This window comes from Hylaeus volcanicus, chromosome 1 (assembly GCF_026283585.1).
Source record: "Hylaeus volcanicus isolate JK05 chromosome 1, UHH_iyHylVolc1.0_haploid, whole genome shotgun sequence".
Taxonomy (NCBI): domain Eukaryota; kingdom Metazoa; phylum Arthropoda; class Insecta; order Hymenoptera; family Colletidae; genus Hylaeus; species Hylaeus volcanicus.
In genome coordinates this window covers 7913147-7932684 of record NC_071976.1, presented here as the reverse complement: position 1 = coordinate 7932684, position 19538 = coordinate 7913147, and the positions used below count along the sequence as shown (strand labels likewise).

At 41.5% G+C, this 19538-nt stretch overlaps 1 pseudogene; it reads right to left on the bottom strand.

Annotated features, from left to right (window-relative positions):
• The window catches only part of LOC128881594 (hornerin-like), a 43896-nt pseudogene that overhangs the window by 10958 nt on the left and 13400 nt on the right, over positions 1–19538 (bottom strand).

The window sequence follows — 19538 nt, the reverse complement described above, 5'->3', positions numbered from 1 at the left end:
ATGATCACTTTACCCCTTCGGGACTGGCGCGATCCCCGAGAGGCTCGTCGGGTGGAGGAGGCGGAAACTCGATAGGGAATCTCGAGAGGCTTCTCTTGGCGTATATCTCAGGTTCAGGGTTAACGCCAATATCGATTCTCTCGAACGACTCGGAGGAGTCGGATGCGCTGTTCGAAGTTTCCACGGGAATCTTGACGACGCCTTCAGGAACGTTCGAGGAGCTGTCCATCCACCATGCTTTCTCGCCGGACTCGATGTGCCTAATTTTATTGATAGCCCTCCCGTATGTCTGGCTATCATCGACCTCGTCTTTGTGATTCTTGGAGTTCTGGCTACTGCTCGAGGTCATGGGAATCACTTCTATTTCTTCGGGCACGTTCTCAGAGTCGTCGCTCATCCACCATGCCCGTTCGCCTGATTGCTGGTGCCTGATGCGACTCCTTCTCTCACTGGATCGTGTACTGCAACGACTGGAGCCTCGTCTCGACAACGGAGACGCCGTGGCGGATTGTTTCTTCGGTTCCTCCGATGGGACGGTGTCGTTCGCGTCCAACCACCAAGCCCTCTCCCCGGACTCCTGCCGCCACAGAGTCGAGCGCGATGATTTTCTCGATTCCTCCGAGGGAACGCTGTCGTTTCCATCCAGCCAACGACCCCTGTCCCCAGAGTCGTGCCTCGAAACTGCTGAAGATGACTGTTTTTTGGTGTCGTCCGATTGAAAGCTATCCATGGAGTCTAACCACCACCCTTTCTCCCCCGATTCCTGCCTCGAGATGGTCGAGCATTGCTTCCTGGTATCCTCAGAGGCTGCGCTGTCCACCGAGTCCAGCCACCAGGCTCGTTCGCCTGATTCTTGTCTCCACACTCTGTATTTGTATTTTCCTGGAATCATACAATTAAGAGAGTTGGTGATTGTGATGTTTGCGAGGTCAGAGAGGTGAACTTAATCGTCAAACAGAGCGCTTTAAAAGGCTGTGACACTTGCGATTCAATCAATCGTAAAAATAATCCAATGTTGCATTGACAGTGATGGTCATCATTCTGAACAGCTCTATCTCGTAAGTACAGGCAAACCAAACACAATCAAAGTTAATAAAGAAACTTCATACAACATTTCTTTCTTATTTTCACTTGCAAATCATGCTTGTACAATCTTCCCGGAAAAGTAGGAAACACCTTGCATATTAAAAAATATATGTTGTGCTGAAAACCTATCATTTGACCGGTCGCGGTAAAAATAAGGTATACGTCAAGTGTCGGTAGTAACAGTGTTAATAAAAGACCGTAACGTCATGTGCCTAGTCTAGTCTCTAATTATTTCTAATACGATTCAGAGGTTCCTAAACGATACCCCGAACCTACATACCTAACTCTCTGAGAGATTCCTTGACTATAGACAGTGTCCTAAATCCAACGAAATAAACACCGACTCACCATCGTCAGGCAAGGTACCACTGACGGTCGTTTCCTGACTGATATCGTCGTTACACGCGCTTCTGGCTTCGACACCTTCAGGAACGTTGTCGGAGTTCGGATCCATCCACCAAGGCTGTTCACCGGAATAATCGCGTCTGATCCTAGCGCAACTTTGCCTCCTGTCATCCGTCTTTTCCGAGTTCGCGGCACTGCAACTCTTCAAGTGACTCTTGGACGAGGACGCAACGTTGTGCTCCGACCTCTCCTCGCTGGAGTCCAGCCATCCCGACTTGCAGGATTCGCCAGAATCCTGACGCTTGCTCTTGAAAAGATTCGTCACTGGCGCGAGGGCCCTCGTCAAGAACGATTTAGCCTCCTCCGTTTTCCCTGAACGATCGCTCTTCGACCTTGGACTGGACGGTGGTCTAGGTGGTTTGTCCATGGTCAGAGACATCTCGTCGGCGGACGACGCTAAGATGCTGGTCCTGGAGGAACCCGCGCTTATCTTCCCTCTTTTTTCTCTGAACGAAGACTCGGATGTTCGTCTCTTTCTGCGTCTGGACCCGGGCCTCGCCTGCTCCTCATCCTCTTCGCTGCTCGAAGAGCTCGAGGAATTGGATTCGGTGCCGCTTGAGCTCGAGGTCTCCACCTCCTTGACCCTTTTCCCAGAGGGCGATTTCGAGCAGCTCCTCGATTTTTCGTACCTCAGCGAGCCGCTTGAGTCGCTCTTGTTGATCGTCGTCTTCGACACACTGGACGGTATCCTCAGCCTGGATCTGCTCGACTTCGCGGAACTGGAGGAGCCAGACTGAACAGCCTGATGAATCGGTTCGGAGTTCGGTTCGGATTGCGAATCTTGAGAGCTGACGGACATGCTACGTTGGCTCTTCTTCTTCCTGCTGTACTTGGATTGAGCGGGATCGCCGTTCTCCATGTTCAGCGTCGACTTACGGAAATCCTTGTTGACGTACTTCACTGGTATGATGCACTTGGACGCGGACACCGACGTTACATCGCTCTTCGGCACAGGTGGTTTGCCACGAGCTTCCGGTGAACCGCCTTGCCTCAGACTCACTGACGACGCGCTCGAACCGACGGACGTCTTCCCCGGCGATGGCGGCGGCGTCGTCTTTATTTTTGAACCCTGACTCGTCACCGAACTGGCTGACGACGATTTCGATCTGCCAATTGGCACATTTACAGCGGATCCGTCTGACGAGTCGGCCCGCGTCATTTGACGGGGGAGATTCTTCGAGGACCCACTGCGCGACTGCGGCGGCGTCGATCGACTCTGCGGTGATTGACTGTTTGGGCAGAAAAGTGGAGAATGTGAGCAAACTTTACAGTACGGACGGGAGAAATCTTAGCAATAGGAGGAGAGGGGGTTAGGTTTGTTTGTGGCAGAGTTTTTAAATGAGCCGTGCACTGCACAAATCGATTTACTTTGAGTAACATCAAAATTGTAGCATTAGAGACGATTATTTTTTGGCTATTCTTTCTTATTAATTTTATATACCGTTAGATGAAAGCTACATCTGTACGTATACATTCTATAATATTTATTCGAATTTATATTATAAACAAAATTTTAAGAAACAATGTACATTATTTTTGTTTTATGGAGTTAATCGATTTGTGCAATGAACGGCTCAAACGTGAAATTGCAAACGAAAATGTTTGTAATATTTAGTTAGAATGTTTAAAGGAGGATGAGATTGTTCTGTGAACCTTTGACTCTCGGTGAATTTGTTATGATTGAGCTTAATGGTATTGATTTCATCTTTGCCTTGTCGTTAAAAAATTACTAAGGATTGGAATGTTTGTTGGCAAGATAGATAGAGAAGAGAGGCACAGAAGGTATAAACAAGAGAAAGGTGAACAACCCAATGCAGTAATGTGATTAATAGACTGCGATATACAGCGCTTTTCAAACAGTTTTCAGAGAGAAGTATTTTGAAAAACAGGAAGAATTTAAAGCAGAGAATTTAAAGCAGAGAATTTAAAGAAGCACCAGATGCTCTTGAGAGAAGACAGCCTCCATTCCAACTTTCGAGTAAGACATCGAAAGAAATAGAAAAATCGAGGATGTGAGAAGGAAATCATCTTGCCCCGAAACCGAAAACCTACCTGTGAAGAGACTCTTTTCCAGAAGAAGTGTTATCGCGCTTTGGGGAGCCAATAGCCTCGCTCCTTTCTTGACAATATCCCTCAACTATTCTCGAGGATTCGACGAGTCTTGGCAAGGAGCTGGCGTCGGAGTTGGGCGTCGAACCCCTCCTTTCTCGCAGTCCGTCGGACTTTGTCGAGGAACCCGACGAGGACTTGACTACCCTAACTTCGCTCTTCGTCGAACCACGGCCCAGCCTCGGTATAGACGGTCTTCTTTGATTGCAGCCCTCGTTTCTGGACGTGGAACTTTCCCTGCTGGTCGCCGTTTCCTCGCTCTTGGAAATACTTTCTCGCGAGTCTGGCGACTTGGCGATAATGGCCGCTCGCTGCGGCGAGTCCTCCCTTTTCACCACCGAGTCGTTGTTGAACGTCTTGGAACTACCGAATCGATCGGTTTTCGTTTCGCTCTTCCCGCCGGGACGCGACCCGGCCTCGCCACTTTGCAATTTAACGTCCGTCTGATCTCTCCCCGAGTTCTCGTGCCCGTTCGCGGACGTCTTCGAAGTTGTATCCGCTTTCGCGTGCGGCGAGTCGGCGGCGTTCCTCGGGAAGCCCAGACCACCGAAAGCTTTGGCATTCTGTTCGTTTTGGTTTCTGTTGGAGTGAATTTCTTGACTAGAACTGGGCGACACCTTCGAGACGGACTCGTTCCTCGAAGCTGCCGCGTTGTCGTTCGACCTGCCGTAGGCAAAACTGTTCACCCTGGAGTTCGTCGAGTTACCATTATTGAACCCACGATTGTAAACTGGGGCACTGTTAGAATTCGACGAGAATTTGTCGAGGTAGGACGACCAAGGCGATCCCGAGATCCTTCCGCCCCCGGCGTACCGTGAGAACCTCGAGGTGTCCTCCACCCTGTCGCACTGAGTCTCTTGGTCCTTCGTTTCCGTTTTCCTCCGAGCTCGAGTGACTTCCTTTTGATGAGTTATGCCTATGTCGGCCCTCCTGCTTCTGACGAAGGACGAAGAAGCCGGGGGGCTGGGTGACGTGCCTCTGGTAACCATGGTCAACGTCGTTACGGTGGTGTCGTTATCTTGAAGTCTGCTATCGGCTTCGTGGTCTTCCGGCTTGGCGGAGCCTGTGGGTTCTTGGCTAGAATCCTTTTCCGACTTGGTCTTTGGGACGTCTTCGTTCTTCGAGCTCGCTGTCACGGGCTTACTACCTGAAGTTCGGAACCTGTCCGATCCGGAGTAGCTTATGGCAGCGGGGACTCGGTCGTTGCTGCTTCTCGACGAGAGGAACCTGGAGCTACTTGTCGAGCCGTACCTGGAGGAGAGCGGCGCTGAGCTCGACTCGGAAGCACCTGTCGATATATTTGTTATTATTGTTGAGTTTATGGACCAAGGGGTTTCTATACATGGTATGTTTCTTCGAGTCTGGCTTAATTATGTTTCGCGTGAGTTGTGGTTTTACGAATGGTTGTACGAATTGCCTGGTCTACAGGTTGAGTCTCTGTTTGACAAGAGAATTGTATTTATAAATGAATCGTGAGTTTCATTCATTTATGATTAATGCAAACGCTGACAAGAAACATGTAAAGCTAACATTTTTAGAACTTGATGTAAATTAATGTGACATGTATTTTACTTTAAACACGAATATATATTCTACATGAAAATTTATTACCTACAATTTTTTAATTTTAACCATTCATGCTCGAATGTCACCTTTGAGGAAACATAAATACTTTGTTTCGTGATCATACATACTAAATTTATGCAAAAAAAACTGATGAAAATTTCCTTGAAACTAATACAAAGAATAGAGTATCTACTTCTTTATCGAAACCCAAGCATCGTTGACGAATAGATAAGAATTTTGAATCTCGACTTTCTTTATTCGAATATCAATAGAAATGGCACTCACTGGAAGTGGCTCCGGATCGACCGTAGGAGGACGCTCTCGAGTAGACCCTGAAGGAGTTCGATTTCCCGACGCTGACTTCCGGGCTAGGCTCGCGGGAACTCCTTCCCGAGTTTGGACGTAATCCCCGGTACGAAACCGGCGGATGATCGCTTCTCTCTTTCTTCTCGATTCTACTTTCGTTTCCATAACTTCGCGCCAAGCCTGATCCGGGATACGTGCTGGATCCGTATCGGGAAACTCCGTCAGGCTCTCTGCTTTTTTCGCGCGAAGCGGCGCGGTTGTATCTGTCCAAGACGGAGGACGGTCTGTCGGTCGCTTTGGTAGCTGGAAACGAGTACTTTTCGAACAGGGAGGATCTGCTATTGGATAAGGGACTCTTCGCCCTTATGTCCTCCGACGACGTCCTGCCGGGATGCAGTCTACTCTTTTCGGATTCTTTGGTAGCTGCAGGCCAACATTATCATTAAGTCATTTGCTTTTAAATTTCTCTTTCTTTAGTGAGTGAAAGAGTGTATTCAATCTAATTATCATAAATTCTTATTCGGATCATAATTTTTATTATAAATAAATGCAATTGGGCGCGCAATAGAATTTCTCTTATAAAGGCCATATTTTTAAAAACCTTTTATATCGTTTAATAATTCTACTACCAATCATGGACATACACATATAGAATAAGAATCTTTCTTTTTACATACCTATAGACATCGATTTATAAATCAGAAAATTTCTACGTTTTTCAATTACAACAAATCACTTGTATTGTAATCCCGCGAGTGATCGAATTGTATCCCGCGAATATCACTCATTATCTCACCTAAGAAAGCAGAAACCCCCTTAACCCTTTGAGTGCCAAGATAAATTTCTTCTGGCACTCAAAGAGTTGAACCGAGTGATTAACAATCTTCGAGAAACTCACTGGAATACTTAAAGCTAGATTTCTCGTCGGCCTTGTCTTTCTTGAGGAACGCGTTCCCAAACCCAGAGACCCTCTCCTTGGCAGGCACCCGGCTGGAACCGATGGACGAGTAGCTGGTCCTGCAGCTTGGCAGACTGCTCCTCGTGGAAGTCGCTCTTCCAAACGTACTAGCGGACACGCCGCCGCTGGTTCTGGATCGGTAGGCGCCACTGTCACCCTGGAAACCGTGAATCGGCTCGATCAGTTCCTCGATTGCTCGTGATCAGGGAACATTCATCCGTTGCACCGTTACTCGGACGTCGATCGTTCCAAGTCGATCCGCGCGGAGCAAGCGTGCCGGAAATGTCCGCTGCACCGTTCGAACGTTGTCACACGGAACCCAGAACTCGAAGGACAGAGAGCCTGAACTTCGTGTGCCGGTCCACGAGTGAAATTACCAATCGAGATCGGCCACCGTGGAGCGGCGCGTACGAGGTCTTTTTTCTCGCTCGGTAGATTTATGCGACGCGACTCGTATATTTATTCACCGCGATAGAATCTTACAGCGCGTTTTAGCCTGAACTTTAACATTGGTTACGTTGCCGAGAATGAAATGAGGGTACGACAATGCTACCGTGTATCGATCGGGCGAACTAAGGTGGGTGGCCAAATTGTTAGACATATGATAGAATTGGAAGTGTTTTTAGATAAGTCGAAATTTTTGTTTTATGCATTAAAATAGGGAGTACATGAGTTATTGCGTGTATTTCGTACGAGAGTTGTGGTTACTGCAATGGTAGATGATAGTAAGTTAAATTTAATATTTATTCATTTCACATGCTCAGATTCATTAATATATATTTAAATTAAGGTATGCTTTCATACATTTTTTTAATATTACCTTTTCTTTTCTAAACCTCAGTCATTGCTTCTACAAGATTTAGTGTAACTATACAATTTCTTCAGTGGAAAAAACTTGATGTTCTTCCTTGGGAAAGTAACTTTAACCCTCATTGAAAATGCTTATATTCACATTTTGAAATGTATGTACTTGTAACATGTGCTAAACAAATACACATCTCTGTTTAGAATCTTATCTTTTATTATATGCATTCATAAATTTGTTACTTTTCAAGGAAGTACGATATTAAAAGCACACAGCAACGATTTAGAGAATCGATTGTTTCCTCAAACCGTATTTCTTATAAAATCTTACGAACAGAATTGTTAATTAATTTGTTCTTGGTAGAAGGTTTAACCAATCTACAATTTCTATCTTTAACAGCAGCACTGCCAACAGTCTAACCATATTATACATAAATCTTTAAAATTAAAGAGAGGAGTAAATCATTTCGTCAATATAATCAGTCCCCTATCACCAACAATTCTAAGAAAGTCTTCCTAATTAATTGAACAAGTAGAACCACCTACGTGAATAAAATTGTATAAAAATACAACTCGCCAACTCGATAATTCTACTGTTAATTTGCGTACCAATTAGTACCGAACAGGAAGACGACAAAGTATTTTAAGTGATATTGGCAACTGTTCCCCTAATTAATTTACTAAGAAAATCTAAATTTAATTCGAGCGAGCAACGACACCGAGAATATCATAGTTTAACCAGGGGGTTGTTAGTCATGTGGACGTGTAACGGAAATAATTGGTACGAAAGAGCACCGAAGTCAAGAAAGACACTGTCGCGTAACCCGGATGAGAGTAAAATGCATCATCCACGGACGGCTGGGGCCTAGAAATGATAATTCGTACAATTAACATAAGTTTGGCGAATTGCCCCAAGCTCGAAATAGACGGCCCGACCTCGCCGGGAGTAATAACCTTCCTGTTTCACTCTCATGCACTGGGTGAGACAAAATAAAAGAGCGAACACCTTCAAATTATTTTAAAAGATACGATTTTTAAAAAATTAGTTCCTTCCAGTTCTCACGTTTGTCATTTTGGCATACTGGTACACAAAGTAAATATCATAAATAATTATTTAAAATAAAAGATGCATCTTTCATTTCACCTTTTCACCAATATTGTTCGTCCATTTCACAGATATTCTCCAACACAGAAAAATCTGCATTGTCATCAAAGGGTGTCTGAACCCCTCCAACCCAAACAACCATAAAGTAGCTTTTCAGTTGAATTATTATATACTCAATTTCCACATAATATCTAAAAATCTGTCCGTTAATTCCACACTCGCCAGCATCCCCCATAAAATCCCCCTCGACCACTAAAACATTTTCGTTCTCCTAGTATTCAATGATTCACTATTTTCGCAGGAATTGAGTAATAAAGGTGACGGAATGTTTACAAAGGAAAACCTGTTTACGAAATCAGTAACCCCCTCCAGTAATATCGCGCAGGCTACTGTTTACTTCTTATGTAGCTAGCTGGTTCGCGTTTTCTCCGTCGTTACTGTAAACAACCCCTACCCGCCGTTTATTTACCTTGCTACGAACAGGCTTACGCGGTCCGCGCCGGCCACGCAACCATAATTTCAATTTAAATTCAATTACATTCCGAAGCCCCGGACATCTCGCGCTATCGCGTTAAGACGAGATCTACCTCGGAAGTGGCGGGGTCCTCGTGCTCAAACTTTTAAAAAGTGCCGTTCGTTATTATGCTAATGCCGTTCGAGGTGATAATGGAATTACAACAGACGGTCCTTAAGACCCGCTAAAGCGATTGCTTTCAACGGAAGCGTCGAAAGGGGGCCGGAAACGATAACTCCTTTCGGACTCGTTTATATCCGGCACGTTATCGCGCCTCTAACTCTTTTCATCCGCGAAACGTGGTTCCTCAATGACGACACTTGGAGACTTCGCTGCTTATATGGGAATAGAAATCATCGTCACGCGCCGCGGATTTTCTAGGTGATAAACGAAGCCATTGCTGGCGACAAAAGCAATCGATCTTCCATCTACCACCGTCCATCTCTCATCGTTTGCTAGCAATCTATCTATACGTTTCGAAGAATCGGGGAAAGGTTGGGCGACGTTGCCTCAGTTAATATCCTGATTGACGCTTATGGACGAGACGAGTATAAATTAATCTCGTTATAAAAAAAATTATATTATCTTATCTTATTTATTCCCATGTCAATAATTGTTTTCTTTCCAATCCAACACATGTTTTCTTGTGATATACTGATTCAATGACTACTGTTGATATCTATAACTAAATAATGGTTGTAATAGTGGTTAAATAATTATAAAATAAAATGTAGATCGGTCTTCGATATAAATATTACAAATGAATTTCACATATCTACGTATTATATTGCACGTAAAAGACCTAACCCAGGTCTAACCATTTCATCTTCTGTATTGGAATTTAGTAATTGACACCTGCCAACGTGTTCAAAAATTGATTCATAAAAATATAATACGATCGCGTCACGGATTTCCTCAGAGGTAAATGAAGCTGTTCTCGGCGATAAAAGCAATCGATCTTTCATCTTCCCCCTTTTATCTTTCACCCTTCATCCACCTTCTATCAATCCATCCATACATGTAAGAGAATCAGAACATGTTTGTTGTGATAATATTGAGTACCTTTCAATCCCCCATATGTATACTTTCGATATAATGGTATAATGACTGGTGTTATTATATGTGACTGAAAAATGGTAAAATTGATCCTCGGCGGAAAATGAATTTGAGATTGTTACTGTAGTAATAGTTTCTATTTCATCTTCTGTATTAGAATTAAATAACTAACATCTATCCCCAATAATGTCTCCATAATCGTTTAATCGACTACTCGCGACGAAGGATTGTTCGTCGTCATTCACACAGCCTCAGCATCTGGACCAAGAAAAGGGCAATAGTCATGTAAGATAAGCCCTTTCGAACCTTCTAACTTTTTCCTGTAAGATTTGTTTGTATCTACGATGTTTTAAGCCGGCGACTGACTTGCAACAGAACATTGTAACGTAACGCGAGCATTCGCTTAGTCTTGACGGGCTTGCAAGCGACGAACGGAGCCGGTCTTGAGTTCGATTCGCGCTCGACCGTGCTCCATTGGTCTGTCGGTTTTTTGACGAACCTCTTTGATTGTCTACTTTTCACTGAACTGAGTAAGGAGCATCGAAAGAGAATTCACCCGAGAGTTCGAAGCGAGCATTCGTGATTCCAAAAACGACCTTGTAATGTAACGTTGGTGTCGAATCGTAAAATTCGTGCCGAGCAGTTACATTACAGCGTTCTGTTGCAAGTCAGTCGCCGGCTTTGGGTATTATCGCTCTGTAACAGTTTAGCTGCCTCATCCTGTGTTTCATCCTCCAAACCAAACTCCAATTTTGATTCGACGAGAAATTCTTAATAAATTTGGAATTCGTTCCCAGATAAGAATTCCGTGCATCCCTCTATTCATTAGTTAACGTACGATCTCAGATTGCGCCTCGACGCTGAACTTCGATATTAGTTCAAGAAAGTCACCATAAACATTTTGGCAGCCGGCCTCGGACGGTCTTTGGCTAAATTCAGAAGCCAAAGGTTTGCCAAGAAGTCGAACGGGAACCTGTTACGACGTCCATTATCGGCTTTACAGTGGTTTACTGGATGATCGCGAAAGCCGGGAATTGCTAGCACGAAATTTTTGCCAGCCACGGACGAAACTTCTATCGAAGCGTTTCCCTATCCCTCTAGAAATTTGTTTCGCGTTAAAAACTGCTGAGATGCTTTGATTTCGTCCGTATTCCGTCGTTCAATATTCATCGGTACACGTAATACAGACACTGAATATTTACGGAGCTGTTCAGCTAGGCTGTGTGTACACTACCATCCGTAAGTCATCACTTGGTAAATACGGAATAGGTTCGAATTGACTTTATGAAGAGGGGTACATTATGAAATGAATTAAATGAGTGTTTATTCTTTATGTTACAGAGAAAATAAAGCTGATAACCAAACTAGCTCGAAAATCCTATGGTGAATAGGATTTTCAAACTCGATTTTCTCGAAAACTAACCTTTAAATGAAACCATTTTATTCCATATTTTGTTCTTATTTTTTCATAAGGAATCGCCTCGTGCCTGCTAGTACATGTTATTCGGCCGCTCCCTGTATAAATAGGATCGTTATTCCATGTTAATATACATTTAAGACAGTAATAGTAAATTGAAAAAATCTCCTTTTCACTGATTGACAAATACATGCCCACTAAAATAAGAAAATAAGAAATCTCACAGGACCAATGCACAGTATACATAACAAGATCTAAAAGTAAGTCCACGAAATCATCCAAAAGTGTTACAGCTACATCACTGCTGTCCTCGTGGCTACCACAAACAAGAAAGAATGATGTACCCTCCCCAGACAAATTCGCGATTGCAATACATCAAGCCGTGACCGAGAAGAAACTTGTGTCATTCTCGCGTGCACTCGCGCAGACAACGGAAGCCACAGTGACAACTACGGAAGACGAAAGAGGATCGGTGAGTAGGGTCTCCGAAAAAAGAGAAAAGAAGATGGTAAAAAGGGAGAATTGATACGAATGGCCTTAGCGTCCTCGAACGTCGAAAATGGGGCGAAACAATCGTCCGGGGGCCGATTTATTCGCGATCGGTGCACGATCCATCGATATTCACCGGGCAACGACTAATCCGTCAACGCAGCCGTTCGCTCTTACCGGGAACCCTTCGATTTCTACCCTCGATTTAGCCCCTGCGTCTCGATATTTCGTCGTTGTGCCGAAAAGCTTTCCATTGGACTCGTCGAATTGAAAGCAGCTCGACCGGGAAATCATTCGATATTGCTTTATCGTCCATAAAAATGGCTGTTTACAGCCTTCGCCATCTCACCCGCAGAACTCCACCTTCGCTTTATCGACAGATAAATCGCGTAGCATCTGCCGTGAAACAGTTATTTCTCATGCAACTTTTTATTTCTACTGGCAACCACGTTTGTTTCGTCGACGCTTGCCTGCGTGCCTCTGACTATGGGATAATTGAATGTTTGGCGAGCGTGAAGAGATAAATCGAAGGGCTGGTTCGCGGGACAGGACCTCGGAAGCTTTGGTTCAACCGTTTAAACCATCTAGGATGTCGATGGATATCGTTTCTGTAAGACTGGTAACCAAACTAGCTACTCTGAGTAAGGTAGGAGTAATGGTAGCTGACATTATCAATTAAAATTTTCTTAACCCTCTATGAGCCCACGTAACTCTCAGGTTACATGCTAATATATCAATATTTTAACGAATAATTTTAGTTTTCTCACAAGATGACATATACGACTACATTCTGAAATACAATGTTTCTGATAACCATTAACAATATTGATGACAGCGTCATCAACTTGAAATATTAAAATAAATACTTTCCAAATCGTTTACAAAAAACAAAAATTCGGCCCATAGAGGGTTAGTGTAATAGTTGATTTTTATTATTGGTTATTCCTTTCTACAGAAGAAACCAATGTGGCATCAGCAGAGAATTGTAAATGTTCTTTTCTTACTTTAGAGTGTGACATAGTACAGCTGCAGTAGGTAGAGTCATTAATTTCACCTTTAGAGAGGGCTTCGATCTAAATTTGAAAAATGAGTGTCGAGGGAGACCCTAACTCTCTTGTAAACGAAGATCAATTAAGAGTTATGATGGAATTTAACCCACAAACAACCACTCGAAGTCTTGCAGCAGGCTTAGAAGTTTCCACCGTCATAATTTCTCGACACCTGGCCACAATGGGGAATTGACAAACTTGAACAGATAATACCACATCACGCCACATTTAGTTTCTATTAATTTGTACTCAATTACTGATATTAACTTTATAGTATTAAAGTAAATTAAATAACGGATTTATGTTTATGAAATACAGCTTTGTTAAAAGTCATAAATGACTTATATTTAGATGTCTACAACAAGGAAAAGGGTGAAATTACAAACATTCAATTTAAATTCAAGAAATTTCAAAGATTCAAATAACTGCCGATAAGAATACTTTTATTAAACAACTATAGACATGGCATGAATAAACAGTATTAAAAATATTGTGATTATTGTACAAGTCCAATATGACACATATGACACCCCTATAGGATAACGAGTTACTCTCTATGTAATTAAATAAATAAATATTCGACAAGATCACCGCACAATGCAGAATGTAGATGATACACCACAGAATGATCAATTTTAAAATACCACCTCCTCACGCGTTACCGCCAGGTTGAAAGGGGTTAACAACATAATAAATTTGAGTAAGATCGAAAAAAAGAGAAATGCATGAACAGGTTGATAAGCCAGTGGTCGTTTATAAAATGTGCAAGACATGTGCGTGCAGTTACGAAGACAGAGGCATTTAAACATTAATAAGCGAGGGCCGTATACGTATCAGATGCGTGCAATCTTAACGTTACTGATGAGGATGTGGGCGCCCGATGCGCCATGATACCAGCTCAAGGGGAGGCCGACTAATTGAAGAGTGTCAGTCTGATTTAACCTCCGTCGACTCGTCGCATTATTATAATTTACGACGTGCCACCAGTTGTCACGAGCTACGCAGAACGAAGCCTCGGCTTCAGTTTCTTCTTCGAGCTACAAAGCGATGTCAAGTCACCGAGACTTATAGGGGACATTCTTCCGAAGTCGAAGTCAACAGCTCTAAGCGAGAATAAATTGTCGAGGTGAAAGTCCTAGGAACGGAAAAATACTTTGTGGATAAATTGTATAATTGGAAGGCTAGTCAATCTGTAGATTCCTAGTGACAAGAATATGCCATTCACTTCAGATGGGGTAGATGGGTTAGGGAGGTTCTAATAGCAAACCCAGTCAGCTTCTTGTAGCCAAGAAAGACTATCAAATCAAACTCTTCACAAATAAAAATCTTCTGCATTTAATTTTCTATATTGGGAAGTAATATTTTGTTTCGGAATTTATTAACAGCATCTCTACACTCACAGTTTTAGTAAATTTGTGTATTTAATATCAACCAATATGAAAAGTTGAATTAGTTGATACGTTTGAAAGCAAAGCACTTGCAAATATAATATTACGTTGCAGCTACGTCGTGTTTGAAACGGTTATTAGTGTATTCGCGGTTTCGAGGGTTCGTGTACCCGCGATGTGTATAAATTTAATCTATCTTGTATCCTCGACAGGCGCGGCATCTTCCGCTGCGAACCGTCAAGTTGCTTGGCATTAGTCTACCTTTTATATTTATTCCTCGTCCCGTGGTGAAACGCCCGGCACGTTGTACGTCTTTCTCAGTCAACCGGCTTAAATGTAATTCATCACCGACGCCACCTTTACTTCATCTTCGGGAATTGCATTATATATTCCGTCGTGAACTTGAATTCAATGAAATACTGCTGCGCGGGAAACTGACAGGTCGTGGCGTCCTCCTTTCCCAGGAATATTAGTAGTACCGAATGCTAGATTACTTAGGGAACAGGGATTTTATACATTTATGGTATCAACACTATCAACTAATATCATAAATAGATGTTAAGCATAAACAAAATGTACGTGCACTTACACAAATAATAATATTATTATAACAACTGTACAAAATACTGTCAACATACATTTCCTATATTTTATGTATGTTTTCTACATACATGTACGTCATAAATGCACAAAATCAGCAGTCATAAATATGTAAACATAATAATAAATACACAAGTGTCCCACAACGTTTCACCCTGTGAGAAACTTTTCCAGCGCAAAAACTAAGAGGTCGAGCGATAAAATTCACTCATCCGTTCCCGAAAATCCATTAAAAGTCGTAAAACAATTTCATCGTCAGAAAATAAAAATTCAGTGGAGATCGCGTGTTTTCAAGCCGAATAATACCGAGGGAAAATGAAATTTCCTGCGGTCCAGAGCCCATTTCCGCGGTGTTTCCTATGTTCTAAAGCGTGGCGTTACTTTCGACGTATTAATCCACGCAGCTGGAGTCCAGTGGATGAAATTTCCCAACGATGAAATCATTTCTGCGAAGACGTCGCGAAAACTCTCGATCCACTGCTGAAACTATCCATTAAATATACGACAAATTAGACGCTTGTTCTTTTTGCCCTCGAGCTAGGCTACGAAAAGGGAGAAAAGTGGAATGGTGCATCCAAAAGGAGAAGACTCGGTTCGTTACTTTTAATGAAATGTCAGAAGGTCCCTGCTCCAGGAAGTCGAGGACGCAGAGGAAAATCACGAAAGACAGCGTCTTTTATTTCCATATTCAATGAATTCGATTACTTGTGCCACTCTTAGCATAGAGATATTATAGATAAAGTAGGGGGGCCATATCTAAGGCTGTACTACAGTTAAAAAGAGAAAGAAAAATGTGGTATCTGCCTCTGTCTACCAATCCATTTTTATATCATTTTTATGTTAACGATAAGTGGTTATCGTTTATACTCTCAATAATCACATGTATATTTTACATTCGCATTAATCTGGCTCAATGTTCCATTGCATGAATTCTACTTCGTCTTTAAATAAAAAATTGTTCTAATAAAGAATCCTCGTTTTCGTCTTTAATTATATTTTCTAAAAACTAACTCGATTTGTACGATACAAAATTTGCAAACGTTCTGTAATACACGTTACTTCAGGCCTGCGATATATCAGAGTTAACAGTGGTAGTTATAAATGAGAAAACAATGTTGCTAGACACCAGCTGGCTTTGTTTAGGACGTTGTCTTTTTCTGTTCCTTCCCTCAACCCGAGAAATCCGTGAAATGAGTAATCACCGAAGGGAGCAATAATGTTCGCTCGTGTTGGTCCAACAAAATGTCGATTAGGCCGGTTCGTCGATCCATTTTCACCAGCTGTTATTTCACGTTTCGAGTTTTTGGACACCGGCCAAGTTCTTCGGTATTTCGATTCGTGCACGTCGAAAGTGAATGCCGAATGACATTTGCTAAACGAATTTTTGGCAAGAAACTATGGACTATACCGTCGTTATCACTTCCTGGTTTGTGTGTCCAGGTTATTGCACAATTTTTACTTCTGTTCACCGTATTTAACAATTGGCATGTTCGAGGAAACGCGACGGAATTAGCCAATGCTGACTTTTGTTTTTGAGCGATACTTTTTAAAAAGGAATGTTCTTTGAATCACTGTTGACATTCTTAGAAGTTAGGTTCTGTAATTTCTGAAAACTGAACGTTAGGTTTAATCATTTCTCAGAGCCAAGATTTAGTGAATTTACTTTATTAGAGTTTAATACTAACGTATACTTATTTTTTAATATTAAATATTTGCGACCATTTTCCATTCCACTCACTTTTGAATTTTTTCGAATTTTTTTGAATTTTGAAAGTTAGACTGCTTCCCATTCCAGTTATTTATGTCGAAACGATCGCGATGCGTTCGATTTATTTCAGTCACAAACTACGCTTTGGAGTCATCGAAAACCGATGACATTTAATGAAGATTCTTGAGATCACGAGGCGAGAAAAGTCTTTCGATAGGGAGCTTCGACGCCGCGAAAGTGGCGACGAGAGAATGTCAAGAACTAAACGCTTCGACGAAGAAATAGCAACGGGCTTCGACCGCGTAATTGGAAAACTTCCGGTGTCGTATAAGTTGCCGGAAGTTGCGGGCGAAGTCCCTGGATTCAGTGTCGGAGACAATGAACCTCTCGGCGCTGCTGCAGCTCGATAAATCACTCATCAACGCGTCCACAATATGAATGCATAATACAACGATTCTTTTTATTATTGTTGTTTATCGGTATCCATTACGTTTCTCATTTTTCTTCTATTTACTTCTAAAGCTAGTTATATTGTTTAGGAGCTTAGAGGTTTGTTCCAGAACCAGCTGTATTATTTAGATACTTAGGGATGTCTGCTATTGATAATATAATAAATAAAGGGTTTTCCAAAAGAAGTACTAGGATTTTTTTGTTTTTATAAGATCATAATAAAACTGAGCCATAAATGATAATGACAGAGAACCTATTGTCCATAAACTGAAAATAAAGTTCATCAAGAAGTCTCATAATTGTCGAGTTAATAATAAAAGCACACATCCGGCGGTGAAAAATTAATTCCTACATGAGAGGTCTGATTATTCCTCGAGCACATTTACATTTAATGCTCTCTAATATTTTAGTGGCCTGGTTATAACCTGTCACCTGTATATAACAAATACGCCAAAATGAGAAATGTCCTTCTACCGTGCGTTACAAAGTTTTCTACATCGCGTATTCTAATATTTAACGCTGTCCAATGCTTCCACGTCGCATTCCGTCTCTGAATTATTTAGCTATTACGCGGAGAACGAAGTTCCGTCTACTGCGTCTTGCGAACTCAACTTTGCACGTTGTAATATTTAACGTCCTGTAATATTTCTGGCGTCGGCCCTCTTGTACTCGCTTCCGAGAGATTTCGTTCATTATTCTCCCGGCGTTTTGATTTCTATTGGATGAATTAAACATGGAAAATACTCGTTTTGGTAATTATTATAGAAATTGGGGTATCCAAAGGAATAATATTCAAAGTAATATTTCAAAGGTGTTTCTCAGGATTGCAAAAGGAAAATAAGTATGTTAAGAATTTCATTGTTCAGTTTATACATTTTTTAACGTCACATATACATGAGTAGACTACTATTAAATTAAATATAGAAACATCCCCCTTTTGTAATTAGAAATTGGAGTATCCAAAGGAATAACAATCAAAGTAATATACCAAAGGTGTTTTTCAATAATAATACTAAAAACCGCGAAACAAAGCTATCTGCGTCAAGAATTCGTCTTTCTTTACGTAATGAATTTTCTGACATCATAAATAAATAATTATCTACATTTCTACATATACCTAGATACAAACTTAAATTGTAAACTAAATAAAAACTTGATATCTGTGATAATTCCTATTTTCCGCGAAAGTCTCTGTTACTATCGTCGCGTACGCTTTCGTTGTTATTTCATACGCAGTCGTAAGTCAAGAAGGGCGAAGAAAATTCTGTCAGAGACATGTGGAGGTGAATGGGCAATTTGCAAATATGGCGCATCGCACTCGAGGGAAAGCCATCGGAGACCTGTCCACTTGGAAGGGCTACTCCAGAGATGAAGAGATAGTTGGCAATCTACCCTCCCGAGAACGAAATTTTTCCAACGCGGAGGGATAAAGCGTAATATGTAAAAGAGTAAAGAATACAGTGCACTGGAGAGGAAACAACTAATAAAAAAGGAAATAATGAAGCAGAAACGAAATGTAGAGAATCGAATAGAGGAAAAAGGGAAGAAAAGAGAGATACGCAGAAGTCAAGAGAGAATGAGGTCATGAAAAGGTTTGTGGTTTACAGAATAAACTTTTGAAAGAGTGCAACAAATAAATAGAGGTTGAAAAGAAAACAGATGAACAGAAAATAGAGAAATGTAAAAGTCAAGAGAGAATTGGATTAGCAAAAAGTTCTGGAGTTTATAGAACCTACTCCTACAAAATTACAAATAGAAATATAGGTTAGAGGAAAGACGAATTATAGAAGAAAAGAAACAGGAACAAGGAAAAAAAGTAAAAAAAATGTAAAAAATAAAAGAGATTGAAAGTCGCAAAAATTTCCATAGAAATCAATCGAAGGAGGAAAGTCGAAGGAAATAGGAAATGTATCAATGTCAAGAATAAATAAGAATTATTAAGAGTTCTTTAGTTTCTAGAGTCTTCTTCTTCATTAGTCTAATAGAAATTTGTTTTCAAATAATTAGTTATTCCATGAATCACTAAATGTCACTAAATCACTAAACCTAATTTAATAAATTGATTTGTGATGATCGCAGATCCTGAAATTGACTTCAAAACGTAAAATAAATGAAAAGCTGGTTCCATACTGCAATTTCTGTTTACTTTACTATGATGGGACAAAACGTAATAAATTATAACAAATTGTTTCGATTCGCGTCACGCAACAGTCAACAACGACTCGTCTGGTTATTAGAATGACCCACTTCGATAAAACGATCGACGGAACGAACAAGTGAAATGAATATTTCAATTTAGAGGAGTACCCGGAACGAGTTCGATCGGGGGACCTCGCTCTTTAGATATTATCAAACAGGAACGAATCGGTGACCATAAATCCCCCGAGTCGAGTTGATGCCACTCCAACTGACCTCGATACTTTTACGTCACTCTGCATCGATGTATCGATATTTATAAAACACGATATATCGACGGCTATTATCGCCATTGTGTTTTTAAAATAACTCGTTCTCCCGTCCAACGTTTC